The 18,688-nt window shown below is 33.9% G+C and overlaps 1 protein-coding gene across 8 annotated transcripts in view; it reads left to right on the top strand.

The window, feature by feature from the left end:
- The window catches only part of Ankrd28 (ankyrin repeat domain 28), a 173,059-nt gene that overhangs the window by 19,391 nt on the left and 134,980 nt on the right, over positions 1-18,688 (top strand). The gene's annotated exons all lie outside the window — the stretch shown is intronic.

Below are 18,688 nucleotides of genomic sequence, written 5' to 3'. Positions count from 1 at the left end.
AAGGCAGTGGCACAAAACTGGCTGGTAGTCTGTTTTTCATACCCTGCATTCACAGTGGTCAAAATAGGCAAATGATTATGGGAGAAAGCATTATCTTATGGCAGTCTTGGAGAAACAAGATAATATTTAACAACTTCTTGAAGGTAAGAGATTTAATGTTAAATAAAAGGTAACACATTGGAGTGTTTTAATTATTGGTACATTACAACTTTAGTCTAACCTTAACAGAAAAAACTACTAGTTCTTTTTCTTTTCTAAAAACCCTGAAAATAAAATGAATTATTGGTAGGTGTTGTGGAATAATTTTCAGGCAACAGTTAGGAGAATGTTACAGGAAATGACTTGGAGGAAAAGAGACCTTTCCACAGATGATTCTTTATCTGTATAAAATTAGTCAGAATCACTGGCCTTATTACACCTTTCCAAAGGTTAAGTTTGGTACGTGTTTAGCTAGATCTTCGAGAATCATCTGTGAAGTCATTGAATAAGTATGTTGTTGGAAGATCCAGAGAAAATAGGGAGAATTGGTCAACAGTTGGGTTAAAAACTTAAAGAATGACAATGATTTCTACCAAGATATTAATATTTTGAGAAGCTGATTCTGTAAATATAGTTTTCATATGTAATACTGTAATCCATGGAAAGTTCATGGAGGTTAAGAACTAGAATAGTAGAAAAAGACAATTTTAAAATTTTTTGTTCACATTTTGCTTTTTTAAAACATTTAAAAATTTTCAGTGAATTACATTGTTTTTTCAAGTGCTAGCACAAATTATTAATAATTAACATTGATATTTGTACTTGAATATTTTTTACTAGTTAAATTCAGGTAAGTTCTTGCTTTAAGAATATGCCTAAAATTTTTTTTTTTTTCTAATCACCGGTATACTTTTTGAAACATTTGAGTAGATGTATTTATCTTTTTAAATTCCACATTAATTTTTCTTTCTTTTGCTCTCTACTTTCTTTGAGATAAAATGATTTATGATTACATTCTTATCCTATCTGAAAAATGACATGAGATTTTTTAGGGGCACATGTCTTGGGGTTTTTTTTTTTTTTTTGGGGGTGTGTGTGTGTGAGAGAGAGAGAGAGAGAGAGAGAGAGAGAGAGACAGACAGAGACACACACAGAGAGATGAAACCCATTAGAATACTATTTTACCTTAGGTTTAAAAAATACTTGCTGGGAATGGTGACACACTTGTAATCCCAGTGATTTGGGAAGCTGAGTCAGAAGAATCACAAGTTTGAGATCAGCCTCAGCAACTTAAGGAGATCCAATCTCAAAATTAAAAAAATTAAAAAAAATTTTAAAGAGGGAGCTGGGGGTATAGCTCAGTGCTAGAGCACTCCTGGGTTCAATCCCCAGTACCGCAAAAACAAAACCAAGCCAAAATAGCTCTTCCTAAAATTAATCAAACAAAAAATATTTATTATCCCACCAGGGAGTTCCACAAGAACTTCCTTCCAATGTTACATCCCCAGTCATTTAAGGACCTCTCAGTAAGGCCCCATCTCTCAACAGTTCCACCCTAGGGACCAAGCCTTTAATCCTTTGGGGGACACTTAATTCAAACCCAGACTATAACAGGTGTGTATTCAGAGTGGAATTGTCTGGATCCTGTGGTAATTCTGTGTTTATTATTTTGAGGAACCACCTTACTGCAAGGTGTGCATGAATGGCCATACCATTTTATTCGTACACTGTTTTAGTTTCTCTTATCTTTGTCAATATTATCTTCCCTCCTTCATTATGCCTGCAGAGAAATAGTTTTACTTCCTAATTTAGACCCCTCCCCCGCCCTGCCCCATCTGTTAGTTTTAACTAATAAGAAATTAAATAGGAGATGCTGTTAGATGGTTATTAACTTTGAAATTGTTTATCAAAAATGTACCATGAAAAATATATATTGAAATTTTTTCATGTTATCTGGAAATCTGTGGAGTTTTTATTTACAAAGTGCTAAAGATGGTCAAGTTGCAATGAGAATTTAATGCTTAGTTTCTAGATTTACAACATCGTTTATTTGGGTTTTGTTTTTTGCTTTCTCAGATAAAAACCTAATCACAGATACAGTTCTAGTCCTTGATACTGCATGCCTTTGATATTTCTGTTTCCTGTTTGCTTTTGAAGGTAATTGTTAGTATTTGGTTTTGGGGTTAAGATATTTGTTTAAGAGATAAGAATACTGAAATTGACATAACTACATAAAATGTATAGTCATTAAAGATAGATGATACAATGGAAATAAATTTTAATCATCAATTTCAAATCTTTGATAAGAAAACTGAGGCCTGAGGAGGTATAACTTACATAAATTTCTGCAGTGTTTAGTCAGAACCAAAGACTAAATATTTTTTGGTAATTTTTTTCTTATTTTATTGAAACTTGAATTATACTGGGTGTGTATTAACAGATTCCAGGCTTTTTATCTGTTGATTTCCCCCTTTAAATTATCAAGGTTGAGAAGTTTTTTGCAAACCACACAGAAAAATTTTAAGAAACTTATTCTTGCCAGGTGCAGTGGCACACACCCCTATAATCCCAGAGGCTCTGGAGGCTGAGGCAGAAGGATCACAGGTTCAAAGCTAGCCTCAGCACTTAGCAAGGCCCTAAGCAACTTGGTGAGACCCTGTCTGAAAAAAGTAAAAGAAGCTGAGGATGTGGCTGACTGGTTAAGCACCCCTGGGTTTAATCCCCAGTATCAAAAAAGACAAAAGAAACTTATTCTTTGAGGTGTACTTGGAGGATGATAATTTTTAAGCACGTCCTTACTTACTATGATTCATTTATGTATGCAGAATATCTGCCATTCAAAATAACCTTTATCATATTCAAAATACCTATTAAGTATATTTTGCTTGTATTTGATTTCTAATTTTAGTCCTCTCATTTTACAATTCATGTTTTTTATTTTAAATCTTAATTTAACTTAATTCTTACACTAAGATCATGGATATTCCTGTTTTCTAGAGACATCTCTTATGTCCCAATATAGTATTCAAATTTTACATGCCCTAAATTGAGTTTTTTGCTTCTTTTTTAAAAAATTATTTATTTATTTATCTTAGTTTAGGTGGATACAATATCTTTATTTTTATGTGGTGCTGAGGACCAAACCCAGTACCTCATGCGTGGTAGGCGAGTGCTCTACCACTGAGCCACAACCCAGCCCATTTTTTGCTTCTTTCTGAAAACTGCGTGGCCCTTGTTTTTTCCACCTTGAATTAGTTGTCCTCTCATTTGCCCAGTTCCATAAGTTGTAAATCTAGAAGTCATTCTTTAACTCTTCTTTTTCCCTTATTCTCCCATATTGTTGACCATTAAGTTCTGTTGATCCTGTCTTACTATATTAGACATCCTTCCATCTCTCATCCTTTCTGCTTCCGTGAGCCATTGATTAGTACAACAGTCTTTTAAAAGTGATTTTCTGCATTTTAGGTCCACCCTTTGTCAACCTGATTATGAACTGTCAGAACTAATTTGTTCTTGCTGTTGAATTTAAAACATAATATTTATAAAATAAAAATTTGATTGGTCATCCTTAAATTGTTTGAATTATTGGACACTTCTTTCAGGATAATAGCATTAAAATAGCTAAGTCCATTAGTTTTGTTGACTGATTAGTGCTTTAATAATCCTTTGCCTTTTTTTTTTTTTTTAATGTGATTTTTCAGATGAGGAAATTGAGACCAGGACCTAAATCCAGGACTGTCTGATTTTAGGGTTTATGTTCTTAGGCACTATATTATTTAAACTTAAGTAGGACAGTCATAACCTCTATTGTTGTCCCTTTTATCCTCTCTCTGGTATTTACTTGGCATTTTTAATTGTTAAGGTCCTTGAGGGTAGATTATGTCCTAGACCAAGCAGTTGCCTAATAGATAGTAAGTACTTGGTAAATGTTTTTGGAGTAGATTATTTTCAGCAGTGAGTGCATAGCAGAGAACAGAGAGACTGTCCCACTGACTGTAACATGTATATTACCTCTGAAATAAAGGATTTCTCTCTAACTATGTTCATATAAGGTCTGCCTCTGGGTTAAAGCCGACTAGTGAGAGGTAACAGAATGAGGAAAATGAAATCTAGAGGGGTGATTAAATTTAGCAAGTGTTCTTTTTTTAAAATACATTTTTAGTTGTAGATGGACACAATACCTTCATTTTATTTCTTCTTTTTTATGTGGTGCTAAGGATCAAACCCAGTGCCTTACACGTACTGGGCAAGCGCTCTACCACTGAGCCCACAACCCCAGTCCCAGCAACTGTTTGTTCTTGATTTGAAAGAATTATATATCCTATGGTTATAAGAACTTGAAGTTTTTAAATCACTTTTAAAGTTTGTGGACACTGTTGAGTTAGGGAAACAGGTGCTGAACAGTACAGAAGGGAAGGATTATTCTGTTTTTCAGAAAGGGAAGAAAGTAGATTATGAAGCTTGATGTGGCTTAAAGTGAGACTCTAGAATAAATTGTTTCCAAGAGAGGTGAAGTTCTAATCATTAAACATTAACTTGAGGGGCTGGGATTGTGGCTTAGTGGTAGAGTACTTGCCTAGCACATGTGAGTTAGTGGATTCAATCCTCAGTACCACATAAAAATAAAAAAGTGAAATAAAGGCATTATGTCCATCTACAACTAAAAAAAGAAGTTTTTAAAAGCTTAACTTGAATTCATCAAGAACAAATCAAAACAGCCTAACCTCTGAGCGCGCACGTGTGTGTGTGTGTGTGTGTGTGTGTGCAGCACGTATGTACATGTGTGCCACACTCATGGATTGCATTAGGTTTAAGGAATGTTCATCAGATTTGCAAATGGGAAGGATAGCATGTTAGCCAGGATGGGCTGGATTTTGCTGTAGTAAATAACAAATCTCAGTGGCTTAAAAACAAAAATGGTTTATTTACAGTTCACAGTCAGGTTGACAAGATGTTCTGCTTTTTGTTGTATTCATACACAAACTGAGACTGGAGTTTTTATCTTCTGGAACATTGTAGCAGGAGAAAGGGACCCTGAAAAATGGCATATCCCACTCTCAAAGGCCTCATCACTTCAACTCACATTTAACTGATCAAATCAAATTATGTGGCCACACCCAGCCTTAGTGTTGGATGGGTAAGGAGCTGTATTTCTTCCATACTCTTGGAAGGAAGAAAACCAGAAATACAGGTGGACAGCAGTATTGACTAAGATACTGAAGACTTTGGATGGCAGATTAAGGAATGAAGAGAATTAATTTTAATAAACCAAGTTTTCATGGAAATTTGACAAGGGAAAATTGAAGAGGGAAATGGTAAGATCCTGTCCTTCTATCCCCCAACTAATTCCAGTAGCATATTGTTGGGGATGAGATCACATCTTGTTACCAGTAGCATATGGTAAAAAGAAATGTAGAGGTTGGTGTAAAGAAAGTGACAAGGATGCCTCTATTTTGACATCTGAATTATCACACTTGGGGTAGAGAGGAGATATGGTTGAAATCATGTTCTATTGTATGGTTAGGACAATAAGGAACATAAAGCTGTGAATATTAGCCTAGGCATGGGAATGGGAGTACAGGCATCATGGCTGCTTCAGATACTTCGAGGTCTTTCACAGGGAAGCAGAATGGACTTTTATTGTATATCAAACTAGAAACTAATGGATGAAAACCACAGGAAGTGATTTCAGTTCAGTGTATGGAAGAATTTATTCTAGTTTACCTGTGTCATAGACTACTTCTTCCAAGACATAATTAAGCATCACATTGGTTCCCCTTAAATTTTAAAGTTCTGAAATCAGAAGAATATTGTTGTTTATTAAAATGAGTTGATTTATTATCTGATATTCTGCATATGTTTTTGGAATTTGCAGTATTTTTTTACCTGTAATCTATCTCAGTTCTCTACTGAGACCAAATTTTGAGGTGCTGTAGTATCTATAGAGTTTTTTTCAGGTGATGATTAGAGATTAATTTTAGACCTTTGAGCTTCCAGCTTTCATATGATAACACAGACAGTGAAAGTGACAAGTTTTGGTGCAAGGCTGACAAGGACATGCCCTTTGGTCCATTGTATTAGTAATACAGACATGATAATGCTGTGAATCGGGTTTAATAATTAGTATTGCAGAGTTTCTGGATAGAGGTTCGTTAGGCTTTGATTTTTTTACTAAATGTTTTTGTAGAATGGCTTCCTAATTTCACTTAACTCTTAAGTTGATATAATTGAACCTGAATGTTTTGAGAAAACAAAAAGCAAACCAATATTGGGGACTTTTTGACTTTTTTTTTTTTTAGTGTATCTGCAGAGTATTTCAACAATGTAATATAGATTTCTTATTTATTAATGGACAAATAGATGTTGTACATACTGATGATATACAAAATGATTTTTAAAAATATGTATACATTATTGGCTGGCTAGATTGAACTAGTTATACATAATGCCTTTCATACTTTGGGGTGTGTGTATGTTATGAGAACACTTAAAAGCTACTCTCAGCAGTTTTCAGATATAATATATCGGTAACTGTGGTAAACACAGTGTAGTAGATCTCTTGAATTTATACTTCCTAACTGAAATTTTGTGTCCTTTGACCAATATCTCAGCCCTCCTTTCCCTTTGCACCCCATTTCCCATTTATGTGAAACATACATGTATTTTGTGTTTAGAATCTGGTCTCATCCCCAAGAATCTCATTATGTATATATATGCAGATATTCCAAAATCCAAAAAAATCTAAAATCCAAAAACACTTCCAGTCCCAAGTATTTAAGATAGGGGCACTCAGCTTATACTATAATTTTTAATCATCCATTTGTTCACAGGCACTTAAGTCAATTCCACATTTTGGCTTTGTAAATAATGCTACAGTGAATATGAGGCTGCAGATCTTTCTTTGACATATTGATTCCAGTTCTTTTGTATATGTACACTATAGTAGAATTGCTGGATCATATAACAGTTCTATTTTTTAATTTTTTAAAAAAAATTTTAAATACCTTTATTTTATTTATTCATTTGTATGTGGTGCTGAGGATCGAACCCAGGCCTTCACATGTGCTAGGCAAGCACTCTACTGCTGAGCTATAGCCCCAGCCCTTATTTTTAATTTTTTGAGGAACCTCTGTATTGTTTTCCCTAATGGCTATACTCACTCATGTTCCAACCAACAGTGTATAAGGATTCCCCTTTGTCCACATCCTCACCAACATTACCTTTCTTTGTCTTTTGGCAATAGCCATAAAGACAGGTGTAAAGTGATAGTTCATGGGTTTTATTTTCCTTTCCCTGATAGTTAGTGGGTTTTTAGCATTTTTTTCATATACCCAGTGGCCATTTGTATATTTTCTTTTGAAAAACGTTGACTATAAGATTTTAAAGACAGAAAATGATCCAGATATACCATGCTCACGTAACTGAGGAACTTTCTAGTCTTAATTCATATGTACATGTAATATTGATCTCCTTCCCACTTTGATAGCCATTCATGCTGCTTTCATTTTATACTTCAATTAATGCTGTAGTTGGTTCTCTGAGTGGTCTGCTTTTCTCCAGTCTTATTGCATTTCAGTTCAATCTTCTATACTCAAGCCAATCAGAATGTTCTTGAAAAATGTTTTAAATTAAAATGTTCAGATACATAAATAAAATATAATTCAGTAAAAAACTAAGTATCACCTGGAATAAACAGGTGATGTTTATAGATGTTAAAGATGTCAATACTTTAACATATTTGCTTTATATATATATCACTAGAGCCATATTCCCATTTTTCTTCTAGATAGCCACCTTAAAAATGTCTTATATCATTGAAGCTTTTTCATTCATGCTGTATTTACATATTCATAAACAATGTAATAAGCAGTGTGTGCTATCATTTTTGTTTTCTAAAATTTTAAATAAATGGTATAGTTTGTGTATCTCTTGCAAGCAACACTGCTTTTAAAATTCATCCATGTTAAGATAATAAAATTGCTGTGTATTCATACACATAAACCATAGTTTATTCCTCTAAAACACTGTAGTTAGGTAATGTCCAGTTTTGAGCTATTAAAAATAGTGCTCCGGGGCTGGGGATATAGCTGAGTTGGTAGAGTGCTTGCCTCTCATGCACAAGGCCCTGGATTCAATCCCTAGCACCACCAAAAAAAATAAAAATAAAAAATAGTGCTCTGGTAGAAATTCTTGTATATCTTTTTGTGTACAACATTTCTAAGATTGATAAGTGAATTAGTTTCTTGTTCATAGGGAATATACATGTTCACCTTTACTATGAAATTATGATTTTCTTCAAGGTGGTTTTATCAGTTATATTGGCTAGAAGCAATTATATTAATTCCTCTTTGCTCTCAAACTTGCTGTGAATTTTTACTTTACATTTGCCATGTGGTGTATGTGAAGTGGTATCTTAGTATAATTCCCTTTTCCTGTAATCCTATTGAGGTTTGATGTATTTTCATATATTTTGACCAGTTTGATTTTTTGCCAGTTGCTCATTTTTTTTCTTTACAATGCAGTCATAAGCATATATCTGTATCTATCTGTCTACTATGAATCTTGTTGGTTTTGCTATACATCTTCATGTATGGCTAGACTTTTTATTTTGTTAGAGGTTTCTTTTAGAACGTTTTGATCTTAATGTAATTATATTTATAAATCTTTTGTGGCCCCTCCCAAACTTCTCATGTAATAAACATGTCAAGGTCTTTAAAATATTCCATTATTTTCCTTCTAAAAAATTTGCAGTTCCTTTTCCTAATTGGGTTTTGTTTTTTTTTTTTTTTTGGACTAACCTGGAATTTCCTTCCTGTATATGTTTTTGTTTTTTCCCAAACTGACTCTTTACCCTGTGCTTTTATATATAAAATTAGAAGAAAAAAAAATCACAGTGCTTTGAGAACTCCTTTTGAGCTTAACTGGTTGGTATTCCATTGAGATTATAGATTTAATTTAGAAAATTGACATTGTACATTATTGAATATGGAAAAAGCAAATGATTTTCATTTAACAAACCTAATACCAGTTCTCTTCGTATGCATTTACTTACAGTTATCATCAGACAGTAATAATCTGCTTTCATTTTCTCTTGCATGAGTGTCCCTTATTGGCTATCCTTGAATCATTCAAGAAAAGAGATTCTGGGAAATGTGGTTCCGGGTATCTGCCTTGTTGCAGACCGTAGAAGGGGTATTGGTGATGCAGATTTCCAGTGAAGCAAATTTCTTCTTTCTTTTCTCACCCTTTTAACACACAGGATGGCTTACTTGATTTTTGTGTACTTTCTTAACCCCCAGTTGATAAATCTTAGAGATCTTTTTCATTGGGGTGTATATGATTTTGTTAGTAGTTGCTGTTGCCCTCCACAGAGGTTGTATCAATTGATGTTCCCACCAGTAGTGTGTCACAATTGTTGTGGACACTAGCCCATTTTGCATCCTGCTCTCTTTTTCAGGAATAGCTCTTTACCAGTGAGTTAACTCTGCTGTATTAATAAAATGACATTAGACTAGCTAACAACAGATGGTGTATTTTCTCCATTTTAATAGGAATTAATTGCTTAATTTAGGATTGTTCATTGGTGGTGTATGGAAGGAATAGATTTTGTGAATTGACCATAAAGACTACAAATTTGCTAAATTCATTCATTAGTTCTGATGGGTTTTTATTCTAAGATTATATGTAAGGTCATACTTGCAACTAGAGGATTGTTTTTGTTTTGTTTTGTAGTTTTACTGCTTCCTTTCCAATTTGAATGGATTTTATTTCATTTTCTTACATAGTTAACTGGCTAGAATTTATAGCACAGTGTTACATAGAAGTGGTAAAAGTGTGCATCCTTATCTTGTAACTGATCTTTGGTGGGGAAAAAGTCATTGAGTTTCTTACCTTTAGGTGTGATATTAGCTGTACACTTTGTTTATAAATGTTCTTTATTGTGGTAAGGAAGTTTATTTCTACTTTAAGTTTGTTGAGTGTTTTATTATGACATCGTATTTTGTCAGAAGCTTTTTCTCTACATTATTGGAATTATTGTGTGCTTTTTCATTCCATTCTATGAATATGATATAGCATTGATTTTTTTTTTTTTTTTAAATGCAATGTTGAACCACCTTGCATTCTTGTGATAAATTCCATTTGGTCATGGTTTATAATTCTCTTTTTTATGCTGCTGAATTTGATTTGCTAGTATTTTGTAGATGTTTTTATATCTATTCATAAAGGATTTTGGTCAGTGTTTGTTTTTTTTTTTTTAAATAATGTTTTTTTCTAGCAGTGGTATCAGGATAATAATGCTGGCCTCAAAGAATGTGGCTGTCCATTTGTTCCAGCTCTGTTCATTGAAGAAAGTCATTCTTCTATTTTCAGAAGACTTGAGGTTAATTTTTGGTAAATTTTTAGTAGACATCATCAGTGAAGCCCTCTGGTCCTAGACTGTTCTTTATAGGGAGGTTTTTGATTACTTACTTGATCTCTTGTTGTTGTTGTGGGTCTGTTCAGGTTTTCTATTCAGTGTCAGGTTTAGTAGCTTATGTGTTTCTAGAAATTTGTCCACTTCATGTAGATGGATATATAGTACTACCCTAACAGTAGTAACTTTTTTCCTCTTAAGATGGATAGTAATGATTATTATGCCCACTTGTTTCTAATTTTGGTAATTTGAATCTCTTCCCCTTTTTCTTGGTTAGTCTAGCAAAAGGTTTTGTCAGTTTTGTTGATCTTTTCAAATAACTGGCTTTTTTATTCTCACTCTAATTATACTTTTTAGTTCTAGAATTTTTATTTGGCTCCTTTTTATAATTTCTGTTTATTGATATTGATATTCTATATTTGGAGAGACATTTTTCTGGTTAATTTTAGTTCTTTGTCCAGCATTTCCTTTAGTTCTTTGAGCATATTTAAGACAGTTGATTTAAAGTCTTTGTCTAATACATCCAGTATTTATTGCCTTCCTCAGGGACAGTTTCTATTAATCCCCCCCCCCCCCCCCACACACACACACCTTTGAGCAGGATCTACGTTTGCGTTTATTGCATGCCTTAAATTTTCCTGCTGGAAACTGGGACATTTTGAATATTATAATATAGCTGGAAATCCAATTCTCCCCCCTTCCCCAGGGATTATTATTATTGCTTAAGGGTTTTTTAATGACTCCTAAACTTTTTTTGGTTTTGGCAGTCTATTTTCTTTATTGCGTGTAATAACTGAATTCTCTGTTCCCTTCTCTGAGTTGACAGTTTTGACAGAGATTTTCTTAAACACCTGAGTCAAAAAACAACCAAACCTCCCCTGATCTTTGTGGAATGCTTCTGGGTTAGGGCATTCAGTGCTCAGCCAAACAACTTCTAGCTCTGCCTTATACAGAATTGAAAGTTCCCCGGAAGTTAAAAATAAATAAATAAATATTGGGTTTTTTTGGGGGGTTTTTTTTGGATATTTTCTGGGCACGTGTCTAGCCCTAGGCATGTTTGTGCCTTCTAGATTTTATGATATATATAGAGTGTTTCCAGAGCCTTTATTCCCTTAAGTATCTATCTCCTATCCTATCCCCTTCCTTTCCAGGTTTTTAGATCTGTTTCTTACCCCAAATGTTATATCTTACCACATGTGGCCATGGCTAAACATTTCCCTTTAATACTTTGAACAAATACCATTGGGGAAGCTGCTTCAGTTTTAAGAATATCCAAGGCTTATGGAACTATAAGTCCTTGAGACAGTTCCCTATATAGTTCAGAAAACAACTACAGATCTTTGAACATAAGGTCCACGTTGGTATCTCTGGAACCAACAACTACAACAATGTGAGATGCTATTATCATGGCTGCAGCCATTTAGAGAAGTTTTGGAGTAGTAAGTAGGTAAGTAAAATGCCACAGAACTTGCAGCAGTTTCTTTTTTCACTAGGTGTTCTGATATTTTTTGTAAGATTTTGATTAGACTCTAATATGTGAAAATGTTGATTCTGATAGTTTTTGCCAATTTATTCCTTGCCTTGGAGGGATGGAGTCCTAGAGTGCCTACTCTGCCATATTTTGTGATGTCACTCCCACTTTTTTAGAGTGAACTGAATGTAAATGGATGTATTGTTCATTTTCTCGAGTCATTAAAAGCTTACTTTGCTTAGTATATTGTGTTTAAAAGTAATGTATATATTTACACTTTTTAAAAAGGTAAATCTTAAACAATTTGAGTTTTGTACTGATATTAAGATAGAGAAAATACCTTGTCTGTTGCTAGCTAGTCTGATGTCGTTTTATTCAAGTTATATTTGAAATTTTTTTTTGTCTTTTTTAATATTTTTATTTTGAGACAGGGTCTTGCTAAGTTGCTTAGGTTCTTTTTTAAAAATTTTATTTATTTTTTTATTAGTTGTTAAAGACAATACAATGATCTTGACATATCATACATTTGATTCAAATAGGGTATGAATTGTCATTTTTCCACGTGTACAGATTGTTGGGAGACTCCCTGAGAACTCCTCGGGCCTTTCAAACATGGCAGTGGGCAAATTGCCAGTGGGCGGCTAGAACTCCCTGGGCCTTTCAGTTAAGGAGCCCCTAATGCAACATGGCGGCAGGCAAGTTGCCAGTGGGCGGATAACAAGTTGTTTTGAAAATTTTCTAATTGGTCTTCCCGTCTTCCGTGATCGTGGCCAGCTCGTGCCCCCCATGAATCTTATGCAGGGTGGACGTGCGTGCACCGTAGGTGATGATCTGACCTTTACTATGATTGGCCCTGGGAGCTTCCTGGTTTAAGATAACTGACTCTCACTTTCTATATAAACTAGCACCAGCTTGCAGTAAAGTGCTTCATCTTTGTCACTGCTATCTGTGTGTGTGCATTTTAATCTCCGACACGAACCTTGGCCTTTCACAGATTATATATTTGAAATTTTGAGGAACATAACTATTGCTTTTTTTTCCTTTTTTTTTTTTTTTTGCTTTTTATAGTATGACTTATTATTCTAAGAAATCATTAATTTAGTTTAGTGTTTCTCAACAGGGGGCAGTATTGTTCACTGGTAGCCTTTTTGTCAGTATCTAGAGACATTTCTGGCTACCATATTGGAATGAGTTATACCTTGTAGGTAGTATCCATAGATTCTGCTAAATACCCTACAATGTGTGGGACAAAATTCCATGACAAAGTATGTCCTAAAATATTGATAATGCTAATACTGAGAAATCCAGATTTAGATTTATCATATCTCTTAGATTATTTCAATTGGCTGATACATGCAATGCTATAAAATATAGTGAATAAATTTTGGACCTAAGTGCTTTAACATTTTTTTTTTGTCAGGGAAGGGGATCCCTTTATAAAATAGTGTTATCTATGAGTAGAATAATTGTATTTTATCATATATAACTGACTTTCTTACTTTAATTTTTAATATAATTCTTTCTCCCCTCCCTCCTTCTCCCTTTCCCCCCTCTCCCTCTGTGTGTGTGTATGTGTGTGTGTCTCTCTCTTTCACTCTCTCACTCTCTCGCTTTCTCTCTCTCACTCTCTCACTCAGACAGGGTCTCACTATGTTTTCTTGAGGGATGGAGGACGTGTGCCTGCATGCTGAGAATCAAACCCAGGGTTTTATGCCTTATGCATGTGAAACAGTGTTTAAGTAATCTTACTATGGATATGCATCTGACTCATCTGTATAACTTTTAAGATTAAATTTTAGCTGGACAAGGTGGCATGTACCTGTAATCCTAGCAACCTGGGAGGCTGAAACGGGAGGATCCCAAGTTCCAGGCCAGCCTCAACAATTTAGTAATACCCTGTCTCAAAATAAAAAGTAAAAAGGCATGGGGGCGTAGCTCAATGGTTAAGTGCGCCTGGGTTCAGTCCTCAGTACCCCGTCCCCTAAAAGAGTCAATTTTCACAATCATATAATTGCAAAGGAATAGGAAGGTTATGAATATAAAGTTGTTCTCCTTCACTTCCATCCACATTATCCCTGAGTTATCTGATTCCCCTTAATATAGCCAACTAAGTATAATTTGTTGATACCTAGAATTTATACAACTATGTAAGCAAACGTCTCTGTTATTCTTATTTTCTAAATGTGTTGTTCATTTGTTGGAAAAAGTATTCATTTTTAAAATAATTATTGTTGTACTTTTTGTCAAAAATCTATTGGTTGCATTTGTATGGTTCTATAGATCTATCTGTCCTCTAGTACCACAGTGTCTTGATTGCTATATCTTTCTGATAATGTGAATCCTCCAGCTTTATTTATCTTTTTTTCATTTTTGAACTACTGGGGATTGAATCCAGGGTTGTTCTACCACTGAACTTAAACCCCAGCCGTTTTTTTTTTTTTTGTTGTTGTTGTTGTTGTTATTTAGATACAGGATATTGCTTTGTTGCCCAGGTTGACCTCAAACTTGTGATCCTTTTGCTTCATCTTCTTAGGTCACTGGGATTTCATGTGTGTACCACCATGCCTAGCCTCCCCAGTCCTTTTTATATTCAGATAGGGTCTTTTTAAATAGCTGAGGCTGGTCTTGAACTTGTAGTCCTTCTGTATCAGCCTCCTGAGTCACTGGACTTACAGTGCCACTATGTGCCTTGCTTATTTATTTATTTTTTAAAGATGTTGATGGATCTTTATTTTATTCATTCATTTATGTGCGTGCTAGGAACTTTCAATTCACACATGGTAGGCAAGCTCTGTACCACTGAGCCACAACCCCAGCACCCCAACCCCAAACTTTTTTTTTGTGTGTGTGTGTGTTTTGGGCTCTTTAAGGTCCTTTTCCATTTAGTGTTTTGTTTTGTTTTTGGTGGTGCTTGGGATTGAACCCAAGGCGTTGTTCATGTGAGGCAGGCACTCTGTCAGCTGAGTTATATCCCCAGCCCCAGTGTGAATTTTTGAGTAACTTTTAATGATTTCTTCCCCAAGAAGCCCACTGGGATTTTGAGTGGGATTGCATTTCATGTATGGATTAAATGAGGAAAAATTGACATTTTAAGAATATTGAGTCCTCCCATTCATGAGTATTATATTTCTTATAAACACATTTTCTTTGATTTCTTTCACCAATATTCTGTAGTTTTTTGGTGTTTGTTATTGTTTTTTTTTTTTTTTTCATTGTTGGGGTTAAACCCAGGACCTCAAGCATGCTAAGCAAAGGTGCTGTTTCACTAAGTTATACCCCCCAGTCTCTATTTTGTAGTTTTTAACATAAAGATTTTGAACACATTTTGTTGAATACCATAGTATTTCCAGGTTGGGTCTTTTGTTGTTTTGTTTGTTTTTGTTTTTGTGGTGTTATTATGAATAGTATCATTATTACAAGTGATACTTTAAATTTTTATTTCTAGTTCATTAATAGTATGTAGAAATAAAAATTATAACCTATAAGTTTGCTAAATTTATGTATTTACCTATAGGAACTTTTATGTAGATTCCATGGAATTCTCTACAGAGACTCTCATGTTTACAGTTCTATACTTTACTTTCTAAATTATTGGTCTTTTATTTCTTATTATAACTGTATTACAGTTCTAGATCTTCTATGAGCGGTAAGAGAGAAGAACATCTCTGCCATGTTTCCCATCTTAGGTTGAAATCAGTCAGTACTTTCCTGGTACTTTTATTATATTTTTTAAGTATGTAAATCTCAGTTTAGTGATCACTTGGCAAAGGAATTCTGTTGAAAGGAATTTTTTTTTCAGTTGCTTACCAATTTCCTGATATCATTTGTTGACTAGTATATCTCATGATTTCTAATACACTTGTATGCATGTATGTATTTCTCCTTCTTACAGACATGTATACATAGGACTTCTATGAAGGTACTTATTACACTGCTTTGTAGTTTTACCTTTTACATTTACTTCTTCCTGAGTAGATTGGATGGGCTTTTAATGGGAGTAAGTAGTGGTACCTACCTTCTGGGAATTTATGTTATAAATATTTTGTATTAGTTTGGACTGTGTGAAACTGATGATATTAGTTTATAACCTACAAGAATCTTGTTTCTAGTTGGGACAAAAAAACGAAACCAAAAAAAAAAAAAGTACTTCTGCCAAGAAGGTAGAATCATTAGTATGTGAAATGTTCGTTCATGAGAAAATGTTTGTCACTTGTCACATGTTTAAGCAAAATCATAGAGCTGTGTATACTGACGTGAATGAGATACAACCCCTCCTTGCTTTGAATGCTCACTCTGAGGAAGTTTGGGCTTTTACAGCCTTAGGATATGTTTAATTCTGTGATAAATCTATTATGTACAACTTTAATCTCAGTTTGAATTCATTTGTGATCCTCGCCTCTTGACACTTTCTTTGGCAGTAATTATATAAATTACTGAGGAGTGAGGCATACTTTGCTTTGTGATAATTTTGTGTGAGAAGGTTATCTGCATACTTTTTTAACTTAAATATTTTAGTTGAAGGGCACCAAACATTTTTCCTTCTGAAATAATTCAGTATTTCAGCAGAAAACTATTAAGGAAGTCATAATAGGGGGAAAAAACTGTTGTATTTCCTTACTCTATTTTTTGTCATGTGTGCTTGTTATTTTTTTCATTGTAAATTATAGGTGGAGGGCTGGTGTTTTACTACCCCGTATTTCAAATCAGGACCAAAGACGTGAAGATTTTGTGTAAGCTTCATGAAGCCAGAAAAAATTTCTCCAGTTCAATGTTATAATCCTTGCACTTAGCAAAAAAGTAGTTATTAACAAACAGTTGTTGAATAAGTATTTGTGACGGTAGGATGCTAAGCTAGCTAGCTGTCTTTGGTTAAAGGGAGAAAAATGTAATTTTTACAAAAGAATTTTTACAAAAAGTTTAGTACAGAGGAAAAAGTCATTGAATTTACATGCTGTTTGATAAATGTCAAGAGTCCCATAATATTTGAGGTAATTAAATTTTATTGGTAAATGCTGTTGTACAAGAAGGTTGATCAGAAATTTGCCCATGAGATTTCAGCTTAACTGTTAATATAAGATTAAAATGAATTGTGAAAACCTATAAAGCCCCCTTTTGCATTTGAAATTCTTGTATAAAATATGGAACTCCGGCAATATTTTGCCTTTGTGTTGCTAATAATGCAATAAATAGAGAGGAAATTTATTTTATATTTGCCACCACCAAATGGCAATAATTACATTACTTGGTGTATCACATACTGTATGTAGAGCATATACTAAAAATAATATTCATGTGATTTTTTTCCATAAACTTAATTTGCTCATAAATAATTTTGACAAAAGAGAAATAACATATTTTAGTATATTTAGAACTAAAGCTAACCTTCTTTCTCCAGAGTGAATAGAATGGTTTCTACTTATTTTGGAAAAGCATGGGAGGGCATTAGCAGATAATTACTATGATGAAGATGATTAAAAACCCATGGTTCTTCTGGACTAATAACTGTGATTGGAAGCCTCTTTTTTGTTTATTTTTAAATAGAGAATTTAATTCTGACATTTGTTCTTTTCAGGTCATTGCACCTGAAAATTAAGGCTTTATAATTATTTAAGGCCTCATTTTATTTATTTGAAAATAAGCTTCAGTCTGGCATGGTGGTGCATGCCTATAATCTCAGTGGAGGCAGGAGGATCATGAGTTCAAAGCCAGTCTCAGCAAAAGTAAGGCTCTAAGCAACTCAGTGAGACCCTGACTCTAAATAAGATACAAAATAAGGCTGGGGATATGGGTCAGTGGCTGAGTGCCTCTGAGTTCAATCCCCAGTAAAAAGAAAACAAACTTCACTAAAATTAGCTGGTATGAATTTTACTTTTATTCTGGGATAGTTATTGTATAAAATATGTTATTCTTAGAAAAATTATTCATTATATATTTGTTTAAATATTTTTTAGTTGTACTTGGACACAATACTTTTATTTTTATTTGGTGCTGAGGATCAAACCTAGGGCCTCATACATGCTAGGCAAGCACCCATATGTTTTTGGTTTTTTTTTTTTTTTTTAAAGCAACCCAAATATTTAATCTTAGGAAATAAATTGGTTATATACAATAAGCCATTACCTTTTTTAGGGGGGTGGTTGTGATTAAACTCAGGGGTGCTTTACCACTGAGCTATATCCCCAGCCTTTTTTTTTTTTTTTTTTTGAGACAGAGTCTCACTAAGTTGCCGAGGCTGGCCTCAAACTTGTGATTCTCCTGTCTCAGCCTCCATAGTTGCTGGGCTTACAGGCATGTGCCACCATGTTTTAGTAAGCTATTACTTTTTTTAAAAAATATATTTTTTAGTTGTAGATGGACAATAATACCTTTATTTTTATTTGTTTATTTTTACGTCGTGCTGGCACTGAACCCAGGGCTTCACGCATTCGAGGCAAGTACTCTACCACTGAGCTATAACCCTAGTCCAGTAAGCTATTATTTTTTAATAGAACTTTATGTAGTCATTCAGAGTGTTATAAAGGAATATTTAAGGACATGAGTAAAATTCACATTGTTGAGTGAAGACAGCTGGGGAAAAGCCCATTACTAAATAATAAATTATCCCAGAATTTTTAAAAAGAATATACATAGAAACTACCAGTGTTTATCTGTGGGATATGATATTGTGATTTATTAAATTTATGTATTTCTAAAATGAATGTTTTACATTTTGAGAACTTTAAAAATTGAATATTTTATTATACTTCATAGGCAGTTTCTTAGGTTGACATCCCATGGATAAATAAACAGTTGTTAATTAGTAAGTAGTTGCATATATTATTGAA

The sequence above is a fragment of the Marmota monax genome, unplaced genomic scaffold (genome assembly GCF_021218885.2).
Source record: "Marmota monax isolate L192 unplaced genomic scaffold, Marmota_monax_Labrador192_F-V1.1 WCK01_AAM20220418_F8-fsc00042, whole genome shotgun sequence".
NCBI lineage: Eukaryota > Metazoa > Chordata > Mammalia > Rodentia > Sciuridae > Marmota > Marmota monax.
The sequence above is the reverse complement of the archived record's forward strand: the minus strand, read 5'-3'. Positions and strand labels throughout refer to the sequence as shown.